Source organism: Loxodonta africana, chromosome 2 (genome assembly GCF_030014295.1).
Source record: "Loxodonta africana isolate mLoxAfr1 chromosome 2, mLoxAfr1.hap2, whole genome shotgun sequence".
NCBI classification, from domain to species: domain Eukaryota; kingdom Metazoa; phylum Chordata; class Mammalia; order Proboscidea; family Elephantidae; genus Loxodonta; species Loxodonta africana.
Window position 1 is genome coordinate 233,018,723 of NC_087343.1, and position 25,897 is coordinate 233,044,619.

Sequence of the window (25,897 nt, forward strand, 5' to 3'; positions counted from 1 at the left end):
AAGGAAGACTATGTCAGGTGCAAGGAGTAAGGGCTTCATGGAAAAGCTAAGTTGTATGATCCCAATTAGAGTCAAGAAAATTACAGTACTTCAATGATGAGTGTTTTTACAGCATCTCCTTGAAATTCAAAGGAATGACCCCAAAATCTGGGTCACAGCCCAAGGTTTGCTACACAAAAGCTCCTGACTGGTCGTGGGCAAGTCACTGTCCTCACCTACATTGCTCATCCTCAGCTGAAACATCACATTCTTACAAAAGTCCTCCTGGACCCTAAGCCAGCTTCCCACGTGGACTTCTGAAGCTATGCTGTTGTAGCGTGCCACTGAGTCAATTCTGACTCATAGCGACCCTATATGACACAGCAGAACCGCCCCAAGGGTTTCCTAAGCTGTAATCTTTATGGGAACAGATCATCAGGTCTTCTCTCCTGCAAAGTGGGTGGTGGGTTCAAATCATCAACTTTTCAGTTAGCAGCCAAGCACTTAACCATTGCGCCAACAGGGCTCCTTTCTGTAGCTCTACATACTTAAATTTCTCATCAGACATTTAATTATTTCTTCGGTGTCTATCCTCTGCATGTCATGGTATGCTCCATGTAGATGTTCACCTTATATCTCCTGCTCCTTGCACAGCACGTAGCACAAAAAGGTGAATGAATGAATGAGCAAATGAAGGGATAATTGAATCAATAAACTGATGGACCAAAAAATGAGGTCGTATACCAGATGATCTCCAGAGTGTGTTAAGATGTTAATGTATCAAGGCCATTTTTTTTTTCTTTTTGAACTCTATAAATGCCTGAGTCTAATTAGGTTAAAATATTTACGGATCAGCTATTTTGAACAGAGTCTTGTACTTGGTCTACAGGGGGAAAAAGGGTGAGTAAGGATACATGAGAATTATGTCTTATCCCTGCCCGTCAAAGAAATCGGTCTGGCTAGAAAGGGAAAAATTGCATTGAACGACTAGGATGAAGGAACAGTACAACTTTAATGAAAACAATGACTTCACGAGTATGACTGAGAACCCAAGGAACAGAGTAACTGATCTGAGTATAAGGAGTTTGGGAGACTCTCCCAATTATGTGGGTGAGAGCACACTACACAGAAAGGTGACCACACAGCCAATTTAAATGAGACCTCCTGGGAAAAACCTAGACCCCTCCCATCTCCTCACAGTGAAGGGGAAAAGAAGCCCCTTAAGTCAAAATTGGGGCTCCTGAGATTACAAGCTTTTCATGGGGATACAACACAAGGAAAAGTAAGATTCACCTCAACAGATAAGTCAGATACGGCCAAACTGATACTAACGCAGAACGCCTTCCTGAGAACAAAAAACCAATTGCCATTGAGTGGATTCCGACTCATATCGACCCTAGAGGACAGAATAGAACTACCAAATAGAGTTTTGAAAGTGTGTCTGGTGGATTTGAACTCCCCACCTTTTGGTTAACAGACTTAGCACTCAACCACTACACTACCACGGTTTCCCAGGCTATCTTAGAGGCATGAAAATTTGAAACCTTCCAGAAAAATAAATGTCACTCTGGGGAGAGCCAGGCAAGCTGAAGAAAAAATATAAGAATTGTAGGTAAGTTAGGGGGAAGGGACCAAAATAGACTACAAACAGAAATTATTAATATAATGAAGCTCCCATATTCTGAGCTCCTGCTATGTGCATCACACAGGGCAGGTGACACAAAGAATGCCAGAGAAGCACATGGCATGGCCCCTGCCTTGTAGAGACCTCATTGTCTTACTGTGGAGCCAAACTCTGTAATGGAGAAAAAAAAACACCCTATTAAGTAACAAAGGCCCCTGTTCCCAACCAAGATGTGGCCCCAAAGAAGCAAAAGGAGGTAAACAGAGAGGCCTGGAACAGAACTGTGAATCAGGGCTTTGTCCTTGGCACCTCTTGGTCTCCTCCTTCAGCCTCTCCTCCCTCTGGAGCACTCCTCACCCACTCCTCCTGCTCCAGGGAAGAGGACTTGTAGGTGCCAAAGTGGCCTGCCCTCCTAGTCAAACAACAGAAGCCAGGAAGGGAACTCCAGACACGAAAGTGTGGCAGGGAGAGTGCCAGGCAGCAGTGATTCCTGTGGTTGAGCTGGGGGTGAGCTCCAGCCCTAGACTAAAGGAAAGCTGCAAGCCAGTTCTCATCTTCCCCGAGGAGCAAATCCTCAGAGAACCAGCCAGTCCTGCTCTGTCCCGCCAGATCATCTTCCTAAATTAGGAGAGAACAGGAGAGTGCTCCCAGAAGTGGGAGAGGGATTCTGAGTAGCCCACACAGCAGGAAATAGAGGTTTATTAAAAAATGAAGGCGGATTAGGCTACCTGACCCCTAACACAAGTCAGTGAAACAGTAACAGTTGAGCTCCTGTACATCTCTTTCCATTTTTTTTTTTTTTAACTTCTCTCATTCTTTCTTATACTTTGGAAACCCTGGTGGCATAGTGGTTAAGTGCTACGGCTGCTAACCAACAGGTCGGCAGTTCAAATCTGCCAGGTGCTCCTTGGAAACTCTATGGGGCACCTCTACTCTGTCCTATAGGGTCGCTATGAGTCGGAATCGACTCAACAGCAGTGGTGTTCCTTATACTTTATAGCTTTTTTTTTAATTGTACATTAGGTTAAAAGTTTACAGAGCAAATTAGATGCCGATTCAACAGTTTATACATAAAGTGTTTCATGGCCTTGTGTGTCAGCACTCTCCCCATTTCCACCCCGGGTTCCCTGTTTTCTTTTATTCCGGTTTTCCACCCCTTCCCGCCTTCTCATCTTTGCTTTTGGGCAAATACTGCCCTTTTGATCTCATATAATTGATTGCTCTAAGGAGCACGTTCCTTTCAGGTGTTATTGTTTATTTTACGGGCTTGTCTATTGTTTGGATGAAGGCGGTCTCTGGGAATGTCTTCAGTTCCAGGCCAGAAGGGGGTCTTAGGGCCACAATCTCAGAGGTTCTTCCAGTCCCTGTCAGAACAGCTCTGGTCCTTTTTTGTGAATTTTATTTTTTGTTCTACATTTTTCTCCTGATCTGTCTGGGATCTTCCACTGGGACCCCAGTCAGTCACTATATTAATAACTTTTAAAAAAATTCAAAATCAATAGTTTAAAAAAATTCATCTTGCTCAAAGACTGCGTTTATTGCTCCCTCCAACTATGAATATTTCTAGTGTGGAAGGACACAGGGTTCAGGCCCCGATGCCTTCTCTTCAGAAGGAATAACAAGTAATTTAGGGCAACTCAGGCCCACAATTTATTGTTACAACTCTTCCTTTTCTTTAACCCTAAACTCACTCAAACACAGACAATCTCCCCTCTGTCAGTGCTTATACAGTGAAAAGATCAGGGTTCCTGTTGCCAGCCCATAAGACCTCTCCATTCAAAGAAGTTACACTAGATAATATTTGTCATTATGAGTCTAAAAAATAATCTATCTTAACTCCTCTCCAAAAGAGGGATCTGGGAAGAGTAACGTATTCTGCTGGATCTTTTTACACCACGGTTATTCCTATGGTCTTTTATATGTTTCCCTCAGAGCCTGAGCCTGAGGTAAAAACAGAGGAAATTACAATATTTTGACAACTGGTAAGGATCCAATTAGCAACATACGTGAATGACCAAGGAAGGGAGAAGAGTCCAAGAAGCTGTGTTCAGTGTTTCTCAGCAATAAACTCAGGAGGAAAAGAGAGAGATGAAGTTAATTCAATGAGAACACACATATATATAAGCTAACCAGGCCAAGCTAATAACTAAAAGCCAACAGATCAAACTAGAGAAGCAATACAAGCAAAACTTAGAAGTTATGCATACTTGAATGGAAAATAATTTAAAAGTTTTATTTTGGTACAGAAACAAGGAAAAGAGAAAAAGGAGGAGTAAGAAAGAAGGAAAAGGGCAGAATAAGGTAGGCTTTGAGAAACTAAAATTTACAGGTGTAACATATAGCTTCAATCATTTGAGCAAGAGGTAGAAAATGATGTTTTAAATAGAAGGATGAAAAGAAACACTGATGTGCTCTCAGTGCCAGCCCGAGGAGGGCAGAGCTGCCAGGAGAGCATCACTGTTTGATAACACTGGCAGGCTTGTTCAGGCCAAGCGTGTTATCACTGAGAATCAATATGGGGCAGTCTGCTTAAATGAACTTCCAAGGGCTTGCCCAAGCTATCCTGTTCATGTCACGCTGCATTTTGTTAAGTGATGTTTGGAATAAAAAGCTTATCGGTTGGGCCTTAGAAACCTTTTGTTTTAAAGAAGTATTCCTTGTCATGACAGCTATAATCTTAGCATTTGACACTTATGATAAATCTCACTACACCTGAGAGGAAACAAATGCTGAGGAAATGAATCAGTGCTCGAGGATGCAGAGTGGCTGTGAAATTGCTGTCAGTTGCTGATACGGGTAGATATGCCATGCAGGACACCATGTGTGTGCACGAACATAATTCCCATAATCACTGGGGGTGGGGTGGGCAATGGACCTTTAGGTGCATACTGATAGCGTAGGGGTGCTGAGATCCTATCACAGAAAGATACAGTTTCAGAAGATGTGAAAGTGGCAAGTAGAAGATAACTAATCAAGAATTGAGATGTCGACCAGCCCTGAAATTCCAATCATCAATAAGTTAATCAGCAAGCACATGTGATGAGTTTATATTCAGAGCTCTGTGCTAGACAGGCAGAAAGAGGACATGGGAGGGAGAGTACCCCAAGGCCACGCTAAGTGCTTCACCTCACTTTATGTTCACAAGCAACCTGTCAAGTAGGTATTATGATTCTCATCCTGCAAATAAGAAAATAATATTTACAACAACAAAAAAGAGTAGCTGCTGAGGCTGCTTACGTATAGCCAAAAACCTCATGGGATTTGCTTCTCTGGTTTGGAGGTTTAAGGTCATGGATATCCCAATTAATTGGCCAATAACAGTGTCTCTGTTCTGCCACCTGGTTTGTTGAGTAGTGCCTGCGGTCTTTCAAGTGGCCATACAAAGCACAACAAATGGTCTCTATTCGCCTGGTGCAACAGAAGAAGAAGGAGAGTCAGGAATAAGAGGAGGATACAGAATGTGTAGCTAACAGCCTCCATGAACAACTGCCTCCTTTCCCATGGGACCAGAAGAACTGGATGGTGCCCAGCTACCATTGCTGAATATTTTGATTAAAGATTTTATAACAGAATCCTGGTCAAAAGGGGGAAAATGAAAAATAGATTTTCAAATTTTCATGGAATCCAGACATTCTGGAGCCATAGAAGCTGGATGGACCCCTCAAACTATTGCCCCGAGATAATCTTTAAAACTTAAACCAAAGATATCCCCTGAAGTCTTGTGAAAACCAAACTATAGTTTAGCTTAACTAGTAAAAAAGGTCTGCCTAAGCCATTATGCTCTTTGAAGATCTATCTATAGGGAATCAAACTGACAAGAGCAACTCAAAAGAACAGATAGGAACCTTAGAGGGCAGTGGGTTTATGTCAATGGGGGAGGAACAACTCAGAAAAGGAGGGTGAAAATGGGTGCACAACTCAAAGACAGTGCCACTGAACTGTACATGTAGTAACAGTTAAATTGGTGTATATTTTGCTGTGTATATTCTTGACAACTACAACAAAATAAATTTTATAAAAAAGAAAATTAAGGCTGAGTGAAATTAAGTACTCTGCTCAAAATCACATTTCTAAAAACTGATAGATACAGGATGGGAATATAGATTGATCCAGCTACTAACCCCAAGGTTTATCAAGGCCATCAAATATTCACACAAAAAAGGAGGGGGACATCTATGCAGGAAGGAGAGAAAGGGGGCACAGACCAGTTTGGATAAATGGACATGTTGTGCGTACAAAGAGCAGAAAGAAAGGGAGGCTGCAGTCAGACTGGGGACAGCCTTTATACCCAGTTAAGAAGCACTTTGTCTTACAGCCCACTGCGAACCACAAAACTCTGGAAATGATGGACTGACATAAAAGAAAATGCAAAAGATTAAAGGACCTAAACAAGGTAACAGCATTCATGGAAGAAGAGAAAAGATAAAGAGGTATTTGGAGATACCCTAGAAGGGAGAAAAAGGTAAAATCCAGGACTGTAAAAATGGGATTTTGGTCTCTTTTCTAAATTGGGGTCTCTAAATATTTCCTGGAAACCCTGGTGGTGTAGTGTTTAAGGCTACAGATACTAACCAAAAGTTCGGCAGTTTGAATCTACCAGGTGCTCCTTGGAAACCCTATAGGGCAATTCTACTCTGTCCTGTAGGGTCGCCACAGGTTGGAAGTGGCTAGGCAAAAGGTTTTAAATAATGTCCTGACCTTTAATATTTGGCAAATATTTTATTACTGTCAAAAATTAAAAGTTCAAAAGTGATCAATGATGGTGCCCTGCAGCCACTAATGACAGCCCTGACACGGAACAAAATGGAGAGTCCCTGAAGGAGGAGAAAAGTGGGATGTAGTACTGAAATTCTCTTAAAAGCCCAGACTTAATGGTCTGACTGATATTGGAAAAACCCTAGAACACATGGCCCTCAGATTCTCTGTTAACCTAGAACTAAAATCATTCAGACAAAGAACAGGCTGGAGTATAAGACAAAACGATACTCGTGAAGAGTGTGCTCCTTACTTCAAGTAGATACACGAGACTAAATGGGAAATTCCTGTCTGCAGGTGCGATGAGAAGGCAGAAAGGGACAGAACTGGTAGAATGGACACAGGAAATCTGGGGTGGAAAAGAGGAATGTATGATCACATTATACGGACAACAACTAGGGTCACGTAACAATGTGTGTATAATTTTGGTACGAGAAACTACCTTGAGCTGAAAAATTTCACCTAAAGCACAATAAAAAACACAAAATAAAATAAGAAAAAAAGTGATCAGCAAATGTTCTTTCTCGTGGAACAGGGAAAGCTATTGCTAGCTAGGAGAATCATGCTCCTCCTTGCCTGCTTTCTTCCTTGTTTCTGATGCCCCCTCTAAGGAGGTGGGTGCTAGGAATGGGTCACATTTAAAACCATTAAATCAGACAAGCTGGAGGCGGGGCCAAGATGGCTGACTAGGTAGAAGCTACCTCGGATTCCTCTTGCAACAAAGACTCGGAAAAACAAGTGAATCGATCACATACATGACAATCTATGAACCCTGACCATCAAACACAGATCTAAAGAGTTGACCTGAGTGAGAGAGACTGAGAAGGAACAACCACGGGAAGCAGCAACTGTTTTCAGAGCCTGAAGCCAGCGTCCCAGTCAGGAAACCTTGGCGCTGGGCTTTGGACTGGGCACAGGGGAGCTGAGCACGGCATCCTGAGATGGCGCAAACACGGGGCGCAGCCCTAGCCCCCAGAATTGACCTCGGGGGGAAGCCCAGCCAGTGCACGCAGGCAGCGCAGAGACGCAGCTGACAGGAGGAGAAGTCACCGGGAGGCAGCAACTGGTTTTGGAGCCGGGAGTGCTGCGTCCCAGCCAAGGAACCTTAGCACTGGGCTTTGGACTGGGAGCAGAGGAACTGACTAAGGCTTCTTAGACAGCACAAGCACCGGACACTGCCTGACCCTCGGGGGCAATGTCTACCCAGCCAGCGCACACAGTCTACACGTCCCTCAGGAATCTCAGATAAAACAGTCATCCCAAGCAAGATATGTAACTTTGTCTATATTCTGGGGTGCTATTCTCTCCTGTTTGTCTGAACCCTCCCTCCCCTTCCCAGGCAGCCTCACTAACACTGGAATTTCCTGAGCCACAGAGTGAACTGCGCTGCAGTTTTTCTTTCTTTTTTTTTTTTGGTCTTTTCCTAACCCATTCTCCAGGCCTGAGAGAAGCAGCTACAAAAAACCCAGGGACCAAAAAACCTACTAACTGGACTAAAAACACAGAACCAGCTCCAGCCAAGCATATGTAATCCACAGTCTTGGCTTTCATCCCTACAGGGAACAAGGTGGCTGTTAAATTACAAAGGCATTTCTGATAGGGATCTGACTGTAATTGTTCTAGCAGATTACTGGAAAGACAAGTTTCCCAGGTCTGATATCTCTGCCTATTCAACAGAGCCCTCACTGACCCACAACAGGGAACTGAGGGCTGACACTCCCCCCACACCACCTAGTCTCCTGCCTTAGGGGTCTAAGGAGGGTAACACCTACCAATCTGTAGCGGTACTTGCACTGGGGGGCTAAGATACAGATGCAGAGACCACCCACCAAGTGCTTTAGAAATAGAGACACACCTACCTCACTGGCACTTGGGGGAAGCCTGTCAGCAACCTGCCCCGCCCCCCCCCAGAGTGTGAACCCCTGCTGCTACTAGAATCTGGTGCACACAACTATCACCACTACTTCTCTAGGTGGATAGGTGACAGTCTGCACCACACACTTGGTGACACAAAATCAGATTCCACTCAAGAATAGTGAATGGGCTCAGGCTTATATATCTGGTAACAGCCCAAAGCAGCTGGTAATAGGACATAAGTGATTCAAGGGCTACAACAATCAAGACAGCACAATCTAGTAGCCCATCTACGTACACTGAAAAAAAAAAAAAACAAGATAAGACTCAGTGAGCAAATATAGAAAAATCACTACAATATCTTAGAGATGGCTCGGAGACAGCAATCGATATCAAACCACATAAAGAAGCAGATCACGATTGCTTCTACATATCCCCAAATTAAAGAATCAAAATCTTTCCCAAATGAAGATACAATCGTGGAATTGCCAGATACAGAATATAAAAAAACTAATGAACAGAATGCTTCAAGACATCAGGGATGACCTCAGAAATGAAATAAGGCAATCTACAGAAAAAGCCAAGGAACACACTCATAAAGCAGTTGAAGAACTCAAAAAGATTATTCAAGAACATAGTGGAAAAACTAATCAGTTGCAAGAATTCATAGAGAGACAGCATTCAGAAATCCAAAAGATCAACAATAAAATTACAGAATTAGACAATGCAATAGGAAGTCAGAGGAGCAGATTCAAGCAATTAGAATCCAGACTGGGAAATCTGGAGGACCAGGGAATTAACACCAACATAGCTGAAAAAAAATCAGATAAAAGAATTAAAAAAAATGAAGAAACCCTAAGAATCATGTGGGACTCTACAAGAAGAATAACTTGCATGTGATTGGAGTCCCAGAACACGGACAGATATCAGAAAACACAGAGAGAATAGTTGAAGATCTGTTGGCAGAAAACTTCCCTGACATCATGAAAGATGAAAGGATATCTATCCAAGATGCTCATCGAACCCCATTTAAGATTGATCCAAAAAGAAAATCACCAAGACATATTATCATCAAACTTGCCAAAACTAAAGATAAAGAGAAAATTTTAAAAGCAGCCAGGGATCAAAGAAAGGTCTCCTACAAAGGAGAATCAATAAGAATAAGTTCAGACTACTCAGCAGAAACCATGCAGTCAAGAAGGCAATGGGATGACATATATAGAGCACTGAAGGAGAAAAACTGCCAGCCAAGGATCATATATCCAGCAAAACTCTCTCTCAAATATGAAGGCGAAATTAAAACATTTACAGATAAACACAAGCTTAGAGAATTTGCAAAAACCAAACCAAAGCTACAAGAAATACTAAAGGAAATTGTTTGGTCAGAAAACCAATACTATCAGATACCAGCACAACACAAGGTCACAGAACCCAAACATCCTGATATCAACTCAAACACGGAAATCACAAAAACAAATTAAGATTAATTTTAAAAAGAAAAAAACACTCCAAACAGGGAATCATTGAAGTCATTATGTAAAAGATCACAATAATCAAAAAGAGGGACTAAATAAAGGAGGCACAGAACTGCCATATGGAGAGGAAAACAAGGCGATATAGGACAATACAAGTTAGGTTTTTACTTAGAAAAATAGGGGTAAATATTAAGGTAACCACAAAGAGGTATAACAATTCCATAACTCAAAAATAAAAACCAAGAGAAACATAACGACTCAGCAAACGTAAATTCAAATACCATGAAAATGAGGAACACAGAATTTACAAAGAAAAACGTCTCAGCACAAAAAGTGAGTGGAAAAATGAAATTGTCAACAACACACACAAAAGGCATCAAAACGACAGCACTAAACACATTCTTATCTATAATTACGCTGAATGTAAACGGACTAAATGCACCTATAAAGAGACAGAGAGTCTCAGACTGGATAAAGAAACACGATCCATCTATATGCTGCCTACAAGAGACACACCTTAGACTTAGAGACACAAACAAACTAAAACTCAAAGGATGGAAAAAAAATATCAAGTGAACAACAAGCAAAGAAAGACCAGGAGTAGCAATATTAATTTCTGACAAAATAGACTTTAAAGTTAAATCCACCACAAAGGATAGGAAAGGACACTACATAATGATTAAAGGGACAAATGACCAGGAAGATATAACCATATTGAATATTTATGCACCCAATGACAGGGCTGCAAGATACATAAAACAAACTTTAACAGAACTGAAAAGTGAGATAGACACCTCCAAAATTATAGTAGGAGACTTCAACACACCACTTTTGGACAAGGAGAGGACTTCCAGTAAGAAGCTCAACAGAGACACGGGAGACCTAATTCCTACAATCAACCAACTTGACCTCATAGACTTATACAGAATACTCCACCCAACCGTTGCAAAGTATACGTTTTTTTTCTAGTGCACATGGAACAGTCTCTAGAATAGATCACATATTAGGTCATAAAACAGACCTTTGCAGAATCCAAAACATCGAAATATTACAAAGCATCTTCTCAGACCACAAGGCCATAAAAGTGGAAATCAAGGAAAAGAAATCAAACACTTGGAAACTGAACAATACCCTGCTGAAAAGAGACTGGTTTATAGAAGACATTAAGGAGGGAATAAAGAAATTCATAGAATGCAACGAGAATGAAAACCTTTCCCATCAAAACCTCTGGGACACAGCAAAAGCAGTGCTCAGAGGTCAATTTATATCGATAAATGCACACATACATAAAGAAGAAAGAGCCAAAATCAAAGAACGGTTCTTACAGCTTGAACAAATAGAAAGCGAACAACAAAAGAATCCATCAGGCACCAAAAGAAAACAAATAATAAAAATTAGAGCTGAACTAAATTTTTTTTTTTTAAATGAATTAGAGAACAGAAAAACAATTGAAAGAATTAACAAAGCCAAAAGCTGGTTCTTTGAGAAAAATAACAAAATTGATAAACCACTGGCCAGATTGACTAAACAAATACAGGAAACAAATAACCCAAATAAGAAACGGTATGGGCCATATCACAACAGACCCAACTGAAATTAAAAGAATCATATCAGATTCTTACGAAAAATTGTACTCTAACAAATTTACAAACCTAGAAGAAATGGATGCATTCCTAGATAAATACTACCTACCTAAACTAACACAATCAGAAGAAGAACAACTAAACAGACCCATAACAAAAAAAGATTGAAAAGGTAATGAAAAAACTCCCAACAAAAAAAAAAAACCCTGGCCCGGACGGCTTCACTGCAGAGTTCTACCAAACTTTCAGAGAAGAGTTAACACCACTACTACTAAAGGTATTTCAAAGCATAGAAAATGATGGAATGCTACCTAGCTCATTCTATGAAGCCACCATATCCCTGCTACCAAAACGAGGAAAAGACACCACAAAAAAAGAAAATTACAGACCTACATCCCTCATGACATAGATGCAAAAATCCTCAACAAAATTCTAGCCAACAGAATTCAACAACATATCAAACAGATAATCCACCATGAACAAGTGGGATTTATACCAGGTATGCAAGGCTGGTTTAATATTAGAAAAACCATTAATGTAACCCACCATATAAATAAAACAAAAGACAAAAACCACATGATCTTGTCAATTGATGCAGAAAAGGCATTTGACAAAGTCCAACACTCATTCATGATAAAAACTCTCAGCAAAATAGGAATTGAAGGAAAATTCCTCAACATAATAAAGGGCAAAGCCAACAGCCAACATCATTCTAAATGGAGAGAGCCTGAAAGCATTTCCCTTGAGAACGGGAACAAGACAAGGATGCCCTTTATCACCACTCTTACTCAACATTGTGCTAGAGATCCTAGCCAGAGCAATTAGGCTAGATAAAGAAATAAAGTGCATCCGGATTGGCAAGGAAGAAGTAAAATTATCTCGATTTGCAGATGACATGATTTTATACACAGAAAACCCTAAGGAATCCTCAAGAAAACTACTGAAACTAATAGAAGAGTTTGGCAGAGTCTCAGGTTACAAGATAAACATACAAAAATCACTTGGATTCCTCTACATCAACAAAAAGAACGTCGAAGAGGAAATCACCAAATCAATACCATTCACAGTAGCCCCTAAGAAGATAAAATACTTAGGAATAAATCTTACCGAAAATGTAAAAGACCTATACAAAGAAAACTACAAAGTACTAGTGCAAGAAACTAAAAGGGACCTACATAAGTAGAAGAACGTACCTTGCTCATGGATAGGAAGACTTAACATAGTAAAAATGTCTATTCTACCAAAAGCCATCTATACATACAATGCACTTCCAATCCAAATTCCAATGACATTTTTTAATGTGATGGAGAAACAAATCACCAACTTCATATGGAAGGGAAAGAAAAGCATTACTGAAAAAGAAGAAGAAAGTGGGAGGCCTCACTCTACCTGATTTTAGAACATATTATACAGCCACAGTAGTCAAAACAGCCTGGTACTGGTACAACAACAGGCACATAGACCAATGGAACAAAATTGAGAACCCAGATATAAATCCATCCACATATAAGCAACTGATATTTTACAAAGGCCCAGTGTCAGTTAATTGGGGAAAAGATAGTCTTTTTAACAAATGGTGTTGGCATAACTGGATATCCATTTGCAAAAAAAATGAAATGGGACCCGTACCTCACACCATGCACAAAAACTAATTCCAAGTGGATCAAAGACCTAAACATAAAGACTAAAACGATAAAGATCATGGAAAAAAAATAGGGATAACGTTAGGAGCCCTAATACAAGGCATAAACAGAATAAAACATTACTAAAAATGACTAAGAGAAACCAGATAACTGGGAGCTCCTAAAAATCAAACACCTATGCTCATCTAAAGACTTCACCAAAAGAGTGAAAAGACCACCTACGGATTGGGAAAAAATTTTCAGCTATGGCATCTCCGACGAGCGCCTGATCTCTAAAATCTATATGATTCTGTTAAAACTCAACCACAAAAAGACAAACAACCCAATCAAAAAGTGGGCAAAGGATATGAACACACACTTCACTAAAGAAGATATTCAGGCAGCTAACAGATACATGAGAAAATGCTCTTGATCATTAGCTGTTAGAGAAATGCAAATTAAAACTACGATGAGATTCCATCTCAATCCTACAAGGCTGGCATTAATCCAAAAAAACACAAAATAAGAAATGTTGGAGAGGCTGCTGAGAGAGATTGGAACTCTTACACACTGCTGGTGGGAATGTAAAATGGTACAACCACTTTGGAAATCTATCTGGCGTTTAAAAGTAAGAAATAGAACTACCATACAACCCAGAAATCCCACTCCTCGGAATATACCCAGAGAAATAAGAGCCTTTATATGAACAGATACACGCACACGCATGTTTACTGCAGCACTGTTTACAATAGCAAAAAGCTGGAAGCAACCAAGGTGTCCGTCAACGGATGAATGGTTAAATAAATTATGGTATATTCACACAATGGAATACTACGCATCAATAAAGAACAGTGACGAATCTGTGAAACATTTCATAACATGGAGGAACCTAGGAGGCATTAGGCTGAGTGAAATTAGTAAGATGCAAAAGGACACATATTGTATAAGACCACTATTATAAGATATTGAGAAACAGTATAAACTGAGAAGAACACATTCTTTTGTGGTTATGAGAGGAGGGAGGGATGGAGGGTGGGAGAGGGTTATTTACTGATTAGTTAGTAGATAAGAACTACTTTAGGTGAAGGGAAGGACAATATTCAATACAAGGAAGGTCAGCTCAACTGGACTGGACCAAAAGCAAAGAAGTTTCCGGGAAAAACTGAATGCTTCGAAGGTCAGGGGAGCAAGGGCAGGGGTTTGGGGACTATGGCTTCAGGGGACATGTAAGTCAATTGGCAAAATAAATTCTATTAAGAAAACATTCTGCATCCCACTTTGAATTGTGGCATCTGGGGTCTTAAATGCTAACAAGCGGCCATCTAAGATGCATCAATTGGTCTCAACCTACCTGGATCAAAGGAGAATGAAGAACACCAGGGTCACAAGGTAATTATGAGCCCAAGAGACAGAAAGGGCCCCATGAACCAGAGACTGCATGATCCTGAGACCAGAAGAACTAGATGGCGCCTGGCTACAACCGATGACTGCCCTGACAGGGAACACAACAGAGAACCCCTGAGGGAGCAGGAGAGCAGTGGGATGCAGACCCCAAATTCTCATAAAAAGACCAGTCTGACTGAGACTGAAAGGACCCCGGTGGTCATGACCCCTGGACCTTCTGTTGGACCAGGACAGGAACCATTCCTGAAGCCAACTCTTCAGACATGGATTGGACTGGACAATGGGTTGGAGAGCGATGCTGGTGAACAGTGAGCTTCTTGGATCAGGTGGATATAAGAGATTATGTTGGCATCTCCTGCCTGGAGGGGAGCTAAGAGGATGGAGGGGTTTAGAAGCTGGTGAAATGGACACAAAAAGAGAGTGGAGGGAGGGATCGGTCTGTCTCATTAGAGGGAGAGTAATTGGGAGTATGTAGCGAAGTGTACATAAGTTTTTGTGTGAGAGACTGACTTGATTTGTAAACTTTCACTTAAAGCACAACAAAAATTATAAAAAAAAATATTAACGAGACTTTAGATTTCTTCTCACCCTATATCATAGATTGTATTATGTCCCCCAAAAATGTGTGTAACAACTTGGTTAGGCCATGATTCCCAGTGGTCTGTGATTGTCCTCCATTTTGTGATTGTAATTTTATGTTAAAGAGGGGTAGGGTGGGATTGCAACACCCTTACCAGGTCACCTCCCTGAGCCAACGTAAAGGGAGTTTCCCTGGGATCTGGCCTGCACCACCTTTTATGCCTCAAGAGATAAAAAGGAAAGGGAGAGAAGCAGAGACTTGGGGACCTCATACCACCAAGAAAGCAGCACCAGGAGCAGACCACATCATTTGGATCTGAGGTTCCTGCGCTGAGATGCTCCCAGACCAAGGGAAGACTGATGCATCACAAGAACCTTCCTTCAGTGCCCACAGAGAAAGAAAGCCTTCCCCTGAAACCACTGCCCTGACTTTGGACTTCTAGCCTACTGGACTGTGACAGAATAAACTTCTCTTTGTTAAAGCCATCCACTTGTGGTATTTGTTATAGCAGCACTACATGACTGAGAGTCCCTACACTCACAGTACGAAAATGCCTTCTAAATGAGAATTTTCCAGAGGCTTCAGAAATATCTATACAAATCACCTAATCAGACAATTTCAGACTTGGAAGGAATCTTAAGCAACACCTGTCACTTTACCAATCCCAGCGAACAAGTGAGAAAACTGAGGTTCAGAAAAGCAAAGAGAGTTGGGGTCACATAAAGAGGCAATGTTAATAAGCTGTTGTGACTATCACTATCTACTAGCAGGATTTTTTTCCCCAGCAATTTTTACATGTACAATTCAGTGACATTGATTACATTCAGCATGTCATACAACCATTACAACTATCTTTTTCCAAATTATTCCACCATCATTAACAGAAACTCAGTGGCCCCTAAGCACTGACTTCCCCTTTACTCCTCCCTCCCACCCCTGGCAATCACTAATAAGCTCTGGTCTCTATAGATCTGCCTATTTCATGTAAGAGGGATTATACAGTATTTTTCTGTGACTGACTTATTTTGCTTAGCATAACATTTTCAAGGTTCATCCACCTTATAGCATGTATCAGGATTTCATGGCTGAATAATAACCCATTGTTATGTATATTCCACATTTCGTTTATGCATTCATCTCTTGATAGACATTTCTTTTGTTTTCACCTTCTGGCTACTGTGAAGTGTGCTGCAATGAACACTGGTATACAGGTTGCTGTTTGCATCCCTACTTTCAGTTCTTTGGGCCACATGCTTAGGACTGGAACTGCTGGGTCATGTGTTCTACATTTAACTTTTTTGAGGAACCACCAAACCGTTTTCCACAGCGACTGTGGGATTTTGCATTCCCACCAGCAATGAACAAGGGTTCCAATTTCTCCACATCCTCTCCAACACCTGTTATTTTCCTCTTTTTTTTTATTATAGCCATTCAAGTGGGGGTGAGGTGGTATGGCATTGTGGTTCTCATTTCCACCCTCCTCATGACATTTTTTTCATGACTAATAATGTTGAGCTAGCACCAGCAGAATTTTAGGATTCTTCATTGGTAGTAAAAGCAAGCTCATCAGTTCATTTGAAGACAGACAGAAATAAACCTCAAATAAGCTGGGCATAGAATACGAACTACAAGAGGAAGCAGGTGACTGGGGTACTGGCACCAAAGGCAGTGTTCTCTACCTGGGTCAGGGTCAAAGCTGAGGGCCTCATTATACACGGTAACCTCCCCATCACTGGCAACGGCACCCATCTCCCTCAAACATCACTTCTACAAAATTCATTTCAAAGAACAGCCATCAAGTTATTTCCAAAGAGAGAATGGATGAATGAACTCTGCCTCGTAAGGTCAATAAAACCAATATCCAAGTTTTGCGTTGTGAATGAAATCTGAAAAGTACAGAATTTAGGAAAATCCATACTTCTTAGAAGTTTCAAGTTTCAGAAGAAGCTGATTTGAGAATAACTTTGATCTGCCTTCTGTGTCAGCACTGAAGTACAGTGACTAATTAACCAACGGTATTTTTACTAATACTGTCACCCCTACCTTCAAGGTATGTAATTATTGGATATTGATCAGGTTTAAAAGTCACATGTATATTTCCAGAATCCTACCTATGTGTGTAGACTAGCTTTACAAGCAAAGAATTAGAAACTATTAAGTTATGGGGAATTTTGATTGAATCATGATTTCAACTTCATGTTCAATTAACTAATTTATGCAAAGTGCTTTCAAAACCTGTATTATGATGCTTAATTGTTAGGTTACATTCCGCCTTCTCCTCCACTACACACACACACACACACAAAACCAGCAGAGTAACCACAACCATCCCTCAGTCCTCACAACACCCATTATCCCAACCTTATAGAAACAGTTTGGCTTTCACAACTATTTTCTTTGAGCTTCTCTTTGACTGAGATCTCACAAAGCTTCTCGAGATCTTCTAGACCAGAGGCTACACACTGCTGGTTTGCCAGCTCCATTATTTCATCTCCTGCAGAAATTCCCAGAAACAGCAGTGCCACCTGCTGGTAGGGAGGGCACAATCTGCTTTCTGGAAGCCTACGGGTGACAGGAATGGCAGCCTAGATTTCCATCTTTGGGAGCCTTTCTTTTTTCTAGCCCACATTGTAAGCATAAGCTACAACCTGAGATGTGTAACCTCCACAGGAACCTCCATTGTGACTGGCAGGTCATCCGGAAGCCATGTAAAGCAAAGCCAGGCTAGCCAACAACGAGGCATTTCTGCCTGGAAATGCCTCCTCAACATCCCAGATGCAAGAGCCTCACTGAATTCAACATTTCCTGGCTCTCCTTTTCCCCCACTGCTTCAGTATCAGATAAGCACTCCCAGCCCTGACCTGCGGCTATGCTATCTAGCTCTCACATCCTAAGGAAGGTACTCAGACCCCTCTCAATGTGAAGGCTCTTACATGTACACAATGTGACAGAGATCCTTCTTAAGGGACACTACTGCTTAGGCATGCAGGTCGGACTCAAATCTCTTTCATTCGCTCTCCATCCTCCCCTCGCCTAACCCGAGGGACAGAAAGGACAGAAAGGAAATGATTTTATTGCTGTTTTGAAATTAACACTAGTGAGCTTTCATTGATTCAGAGCATAAACCCTTGTGCTACAGGTCACTGATACATGTCGCGTCCCGCAAGATGAACTCAGCCTGCCTATCTTCCTGGTTTCCCTTCCTTAACCCGATCAGTGTTTTTCAAACTTTTCACAGCCCCTTCCACAGGCTGAACGTAAGAACTGCACGCCCTTTGTGTAGTTTTCACGGGCAGTCCCCAGTTACAAACGTCCGACTAATGTGCAACCTGTGTTACAAACCAATCCCAGTAGAGCCTATTTATATTAAAAATTTGAGATATATACAATGGTTCCTAATAATAAACTGCCGATACTTCGGGAAGTGCATTAAAATATTGTTATTATTACCATTATTATCATGTTAAAGATATTTTAGTGTAGCTGGAAATGACTCTTTAAGGTTTATGTATAGAAAAGGAATGCTACACGCTGAGACAAACATTTGATTAACTGACGTTAGATACAAACTGTGCCTAACTGTTCCGACTCATGTACAAATTCAACTTAAACATAGATTTAGGAATGGAACTCGTTCAGAATCCGGGGGCAGACTATATGACAAAAATGACATTTTTTTTTGAGGCCAGAAGCATATGCTTTTTCAAGTTATACTACCTCCTTCAACCTTCAGAATTCCTTCCCCCACCATCACCAATACCAACTTAAAAATTTTAGGCAAATTTTAAGTTATTCCTGATAATTTGCTTTGAGTTCCAAACTATTAGCCGAAAACCTGTATTTCACTTTACTAGGGACAGTTGTTATGTTCCCAGTGAGCTGGAGCTTCGCAGCAACTTCTCCTTTTACTTTCATTCACCTCAGAGTTCTCATCTCCCTAACAAATGTTAAGTGTTTCCTCTTCAATTTTTTTTTTAACTTGCCAAGCTAAGTGATTTCCTATCAAGTGTAGACATTTTGCCAGGATGCAGGGGCAGATTAACCAGTAACCAAGGTACTCACGGGGTTACAGTAAGCAAGGTGTGCAACAGGCTTAATTGTGTTTACTTACTAATCAGTAGAGCACAATTTCACAGGCATTTCACCACATCAAAGAAACAAGCAGAGTTGGGTGCCTCATACCACCAAGAAAGCAGCACCAGGAGCACAGCGTGTCCTTTGGATGCAGGGTCCCTGTGCCTGAGAAGCTCCTTGACCAGGGGAAGCCTTCCTCCAAAACTGACAGAGAGAGAAAGCCTTCCCCTGGAGCCAACGCCTTGAATTTGGACTTGTAACCTACTACACTGTGAGAAAATAAATTTCTCTTTGTTAAAGCCATCCACTTGCGGTATTTCTGTATGGCAGCACTAGATGACTAAGGGCCTGGAGTTGGCACACTGATTTCAGACCTCTAGCTTCTTAGACCGTGAGAGAATAAATTTCTCTTTGTTAAAGCCATCCACTTGTGGTATTTTTGTTACAGTGGCACTAGACAACTAAGACATCTCCCCTTTCCATCGTTCCCTCTCATCATCAGAATCCTTAGCCTGATGACTAGTCAAGTCACGCCAAACAGCAATTTTTTGTCTACACTCTTCAATCAGTAAGTTGGTGGGTGTACCTGAAGGGCAGTCGCTGCAAAGGTGAAATTTATTATGAATGGAGGATTTGTTGGGACAATGTCGGTAAGAAGGGCTATAAAGGTCTGAGCCATAAGCACTCAGCATCATAAACGTTCTTCTCCTGTAAGAAGATGTGGAGCTAAAAGATATGTTGTTGGCAGTGGACTTAAAATATCCCCCAAAATGCCATTCCAAGAAATCAATGAGGCTTTCCCCAGGCAAACTGTTCCTCTCAATTAAACAGGCTCAGGGCAATGGGACATGAAGGCAAGGAGGCAAAACAGATTTGTCCACAGGACCAACCCACAAGCATATAGTAGGATCCAGATAACATTTATTCCATGCCCAGTCCTTAATCTCTTCCTCAGAGGTCAGCTGCGGATATTTACTAAGGATACCCAAGAAATCAGGAAAACAGGAAAGATCAAGAAGGTTTGGGTTAAGTTTTGCCAGGCCCAACTCTACTTGATTTATCTTTCTTAAGATATTAGACTTTGAAAAAGTGAAAGAAGACCCCCATTTTATTTCCCTAATTTCCTTTATGCCCTCCTTTTTGTCCTGATTGCAACTGAGGCCGTCACAATCCAGAGGTAATTGGGAAGCAGCCTGTCTGGCGGTTGTGTCAGCTAAAATATTCCTTTTAGTTTCTTCGGTCTGGGAACATTTTTAGGTTGGTGTGCCTGACTTTTTCCAATAATAGCAAATGCCAGGAACTACTGATTGAGGAACCCTGGGTCTATTACCAAACCGGGGTTTTAGTCCTTTATTACAACCTGGAGATTGTAATTGTTGTAACTGTAATGCCATTAATTTATTCTGTCAGGTTTTATCCTTCTGCTCCAATTCCCTGGCTCCTTGTTCTAAGGTTTGGGCTAATTTATAAGCCAAGATCAACATTTCCCAATTTAATTGATGACGTCTAACTGAATTGGCCAGTTTGGGGTGGAGCCCTCCAAAAAAATAGAATTAAAAGAGATCTGGCTCCAGCATCTTCTAAATTTAACACTAATGATCCACAAAAAGTTTAGTTAAATAATCCCTATAGTTACAAACATTTTCATCTTTGTCCTGCTTATAAGGCTGAACCTTAGCCCAGTTTATCTTCTGGGGAAAAAAACCTTGGGGAAATTTCACTAGATCTGCAACAATAGCTTTATTCTAAGTTAGTAATTCTAGACCTGGGACATTAGGTTGTATAGGTAATGGTTTCTCAGGTTTTTTTTCTATTTAGCCTTTACATTTTTATGCACCTTTGATGGAGCCCTGGTGATGCAGTGGGTAAGAGCTTGGCCAGTAACCAAAAGGTTGGTAGTTCAAATCCACCAGTCACCCCTTGGAAACCCTATGGGGTGGTTCTACTCTGTCCTGTAGCTCGCTATGAGTCAGAATCGACTCAATGGCAATCATTTGGGCTTTTTTTTGATCTACTTTTGAGCATCCCTAGGTTCTAGTAACATGTGTAATAGATTACTTAAATATGCTCATCCAGGTTCATAAGTTTCTGACAAAATCTTAAACTTCTAACAAAACTTTTGATGATCTTCGCAAGAATCAAGAAATTCTTTAACAATGGCATGAGGTTTCACTTTAGTCCAGCGGGCAAAAGCAACCTCAGGAGGTCTTCCCCCTGCCTTTGGATATTTTATTTTGAAAGGCATCTCAATTACTGCTTTATTCTCTCTTGTAGCTGCCAGGTTGGTTTCTTTGAGGATTCCCTGGAGTAACAAGGAAGCTCACACAAAGCATTGTCAGGACAAGAAAGTATAGATGGATACAGAGAAGCAGCCTCCAGAGGAGCAGTGGGAGGAGGAGAAAATGCTGTAGTGACAGTAGAATTTTGGAATTGCAATTCTTTAATTTATTTTGCCTGCCTGAACAGTGTGTCTTTGAGTAGGCAAAACTATCATCATTTTGTCTCTTGGAAGCTTCTAAAAACGAATTAAAATAGTCTTCCCACTGGTTCTGATTGGTCCAAGAACCTTGAGCCTCTAACTTGCTGCTCAGAAAAGTTAATTTAGTGAGCTCAAACCCCCCCCAAGTTGGCCAGGGATTTTCTGTAGTAAGTACATGCTACCACCAAAGATACTGAACTGAAATGGGGGTCACAATTTTTGGCCATGTAAGTGGTGGGAGTCACAGAAGGAGGTCCGCTATGGTCTTTGGAGGTGGCATTCACCATCTTACTAAACACTTGTACGTGCTGACAACCAAAGAGTGCGTTAAGCTTAATACGCCTTTAGAGAAAAAAAAGGAAACATTTGCGCAGGGAGTTATATTTTTCATCTGCTAGATGGTGGACTTGTCATGCTCAAGACTTCTTTAAAATGTCCAGACCATGAAAAGAAACAACTGACTAAAAACTTAAAAGGTACACTGAGAACTTCGGCACTTTCAGGGTTTGAAAAAAATCTATGAGTATTTCGCTGTGGTTGAGATGTGTTTTCTTGTGGCATTTAAGAGGTTGACTTGTGCCCTTATTTTATTTATTTGTTTATTTTTGCAGCTTATAAGACCCAAAAGCACCTCAGTAGACAGTCATTCAAATCATGAATTAGATTGTAAATGAGACCAAATGGGCAACACCTGCCCAAAAGCAAAGGCGAGAAGGCAGAAAGGGTCAGAAAACCAGGATAAATGGAAACAGGGAACCCAAGGTGGAGAAGGGGAGAGTGTTGACACATTATGGGGATTGCACCAATGTCACAAAACAATCTGTGTATAAACTGTTGAATGAGAAACTAATTTGCTCTGTAAACTTTCACCTGAAGTGCACACACATGCACGTGAACACACACACAAATCAAAACTCACGAATTAGAAACAGGCAAACAGAAAAAAAAAAGAAAGATAAGCATGAATACACTTAACAGAATACAGCCAGTAAGTGGCAACTTCATAACACCCGAACTGTAGTTGAAAACACAATCCTCCAACAAACTTGTTCAGTAGCGAATGAGAAAGTGAAAGTTGAGAAATGGCTTTGATAAATCCCAAAGATCCATGCCGAAATACTTGGGGCTCACTCTTGGGAGCACTCACGTCTGGACAGGTCCCAAGGGGTCCGAGACAGCAGGAGCTTGTCAGTGCCTAACTCTGGTTTTTCAGCTCCTCCTGGTCCACTGGGGAAGACGTCACCGAATCCCACCAAGACTCTGCCAAATATTGTAGAGAAAAGACTCTCCAATTCTGTTAAAGTAAAAAAAAAAAGACATGTATTGAAGGCAGTATGTCATTCGAATGGAGATCGTGAAAACCTCAGAGTTTGAAGCTCACAGATCCAAGGGAGGGGGTACAAATCACATCTAGGTATAGTGTCATAGGAGGAGATAGAAAACACAATATTCTGATTGGTTTACAGTGACTGAGGTCAATCAAAGGTGAGACAAAGCAAAGCATGATTTTTAACACTGCTGGTTACATTAATACAACTGGAATACATTGGCTAAAGAACAAAATTGCAAGGTATGTGTTTGCGGGGGGGGGTCTCAGGACCGTCAAAAAATAACGACATGACGATGGCATGACAGGTACTGTCAGGAATAGGTTGTTAAACATTACCTCACTCAGAATATAAGATTTTCTGAAGAGATCTAACACAAAGCGTTTCGATAAGGTTTGGTTACAGACCCCAGGACACGTAGTGTCCACATCCTTAGCCTGACCACAAAGAAAAGAATTTCATTAATGACAGGGTTGGTTCCTAAGCAACAGGGTTTGAATCTATGTGAAAGGTTATACTGAGCCTTAGCATTAGTTCAGCCATTTTACTTTAGGTCAGGTGCGTCTTTTGATTTTATGTCCCATATCATGCTTTAGGTTGTTAAGTGAATACAAGTTGAAGACTGTATGTTTTCTTGGTGACTTTTTCTTTCTATACCTACTACATACCACTCCTTTATCCTACCAATCTTTCTTAAATTCTTATGCCTGATATTAATGTCTGTTTCGTTTTTATTTATAGTGATTAATATACTTGGACTTTTTTCTACAATCTTATTTGGGTTTTTCTGTTTACCATGCTTTTAATTTGCCTCTATTTTTCTTCTTTCTTATCTGCTTATCAATTCACTAAAAATTCTGTCATTTTTTTAATTCTGTATAGTTTGGAAATTACACATTCTATTTTTCTTATTTTGGTGAATAATCTGAAGTATTTAGCATGCATATCAGTAATGAAAAGTACCTGAGTGGCACAAACAGCTTGCACTTGACTACTAACCTAAGTCACCCAGTGGCCCTGTGGAAGAAAGGCCTGGTGATACGCTTACATAAAGACTACAGCCGAGAAAACCATATGGAGCATTTCTAGTCTGTAACTCTTGGGGTTGCCATGAGACGGGGGCTGACTCAACGGTAACTAACATCAGTTATATGACTCCTGTCATATTCAGGACTGCCATAATCATTTAAACAGCCTTTCTTTATTTGCGTTATTGATCCCACCTCTCTAGTATACAAGTCAGAACTCAAACTTTCTGCGTCCCTTGCAGCTAGGCTGCACACCTATAACTTAGTCTCTGGTAACCAGACGCACCTGTGAGAGTAGGCAATGTAAGCTATGCAAGCTATGCCTTCAGCTTCCATTTTCCTGGTAGAGGCAGAGGAATTCAGCTTGCAGAGGTGGCAGTGGTTGCAAGATCAAACTCCTGATGCAGAATTGACGTTGATGCTGACAGCAGGGGCCAATGAAGAAAAGTTGAGCTCCTGCCGTTTGGTGTTCCATGGGAGCAGTAGCAGTTTCTTTATCATGCTTATTCTGTTGCATGGTTTAGGGCACTTCTAGGACCTTAGCCAAAGCTTTGTTTTTCTAGGCCTCCCAATGACTCTGAGAGCTGATGAATAGAATTTTAAGAAATTCCTTAATGAATTCTGTTAAATTGCAACAAAGAACCTTAAGATCCAAAGTTAAGGACTATTTCGCTCCTCCTTCTGAATAAAAGGAGTCTACCCACCAGACGAGTTGTGGAATGATATGAAGGACATCACGCATGAAGAAAGCAAGAGGTCGTTGAAAAGACAGGAAAGAAAGAAAAGACCAAGATGGCTGTCAGAGGAGACTCTGAAACTTGCTCTCGAACGTCGAGCAGCTAAAGCAAAAGAAAGAATTGATAAAGTAAAAGAACTGAACAGAAGATTTCAAAGGGCATCTTGAGAAGACAAGTATTATAATGACATGTGCAAAGAGTTGGAGATGGAAAACCAAAAGAAAAGAACATGCCTGGTGTTTCTCAAGCTTAAAGAACTGAAGAAAAAATTCAAGCCTCGAGATGCAACAGTGAAGGATTCTATGGGGAAAATATTAAACGACGCAGGAAGCATCAAAAGAAGATGGAACAAATACTCAGAGTCATTGTACCAAAAAGACTTAGCCTATGTTCAACCATTTCAAGAGGTGGCATATGATCAGGAACCAATGGTACTGAAGGAAGAAGTCCAAGCTCCTCTGAAGGCATTGGCGAAAACAAGATTTCAGGAATTGATGGAGTATCAATTGAGATGTTTCAACAAACAGATGCAGGGCTAAAAGTGCTCACTCGTCTATGCCAAGAAATATGGAAGACAGCTTCCTGGCCAACTGACTGGAAGAGATCCATATTTATGCATATTCCCAAGAAAGGGAGACAACCGAATGTGGAAATTATAGAACAATATCATTAATATCACACGCAAGCAAAATTTTGCTGAAGATCATTCAAAAACAGCTGCAGCAGTATATCGACAGCGAACTGCCAGAAATTCAGGCCAGTTTCAGAAGAGGACATGGAACCAGGGATATCATTGCTGATGTCAGACGGATCCTGGCTGAAAGCAGAGAATACCAGAAGGATGTTTACCTGTGTTTTATTGACTATGCAAAGGCACTCGACTATGTGGATCATAATAAATTATGGATGACATTGCGAAGAATGGGAATTCCAGAACACTTAATTGTGCTCATGAGGAATCTGTACATAGATTAGGAGGTAGTTGTTTGGACAGAACAAGGGGATACTGATTGGTTTAAAGTCAGGAAAGGTGTGCGTGAGGGTTGTATTCTTTCATCATACCTATTCCATCTGTATGCTGAGCAAATAATACGTGAAGCTGGACTATATGAAGAAGAATAGGACATCTGGATTGGAGGAAGACTCATTAACAACCTGCGTTATGCAGATGACACAACCTTGCTTGCTGAAAGTGAAGAGGACTTGAAGCACTTACTAAGGAAGATCGAAGATCGCAGCCTTCAGCATGGATTGCATCTCAACATAAAGAAAACAAAAATCCTCACAACTGGACCAATAAGCAACACCATGATAAACGGAGAAAAGATTGAAGTTGTCAAGGATTTCATTTTACTTAGATCCACAATCAACAGCC

General features: G+C 40.9%; 1 long non-coding RNA gene across 1 annotated transcript in view; it reads right to left on the reverse strand.

Moving 5' to 3' along the window:
• Nucleotides 1-24,036, reverse strand: part of LOC111749141 (uncharacterized) — a 161,405-nt gene extending 137,369 nt beyond the window's left edge. Inside the window, exon 1 of the long non-coding RNA XR_010321095.1 lies at nt 22,577-24,036. This is a non-coding gene — a long non-coding RNA (uncharacterized LOC111749141). The remainder of the gene's footprint in view (nt 1-22,576) is intronic.
• Between the last annotated feature and the right edge of the window lie 1,861 nt (nt 24,037-25,897).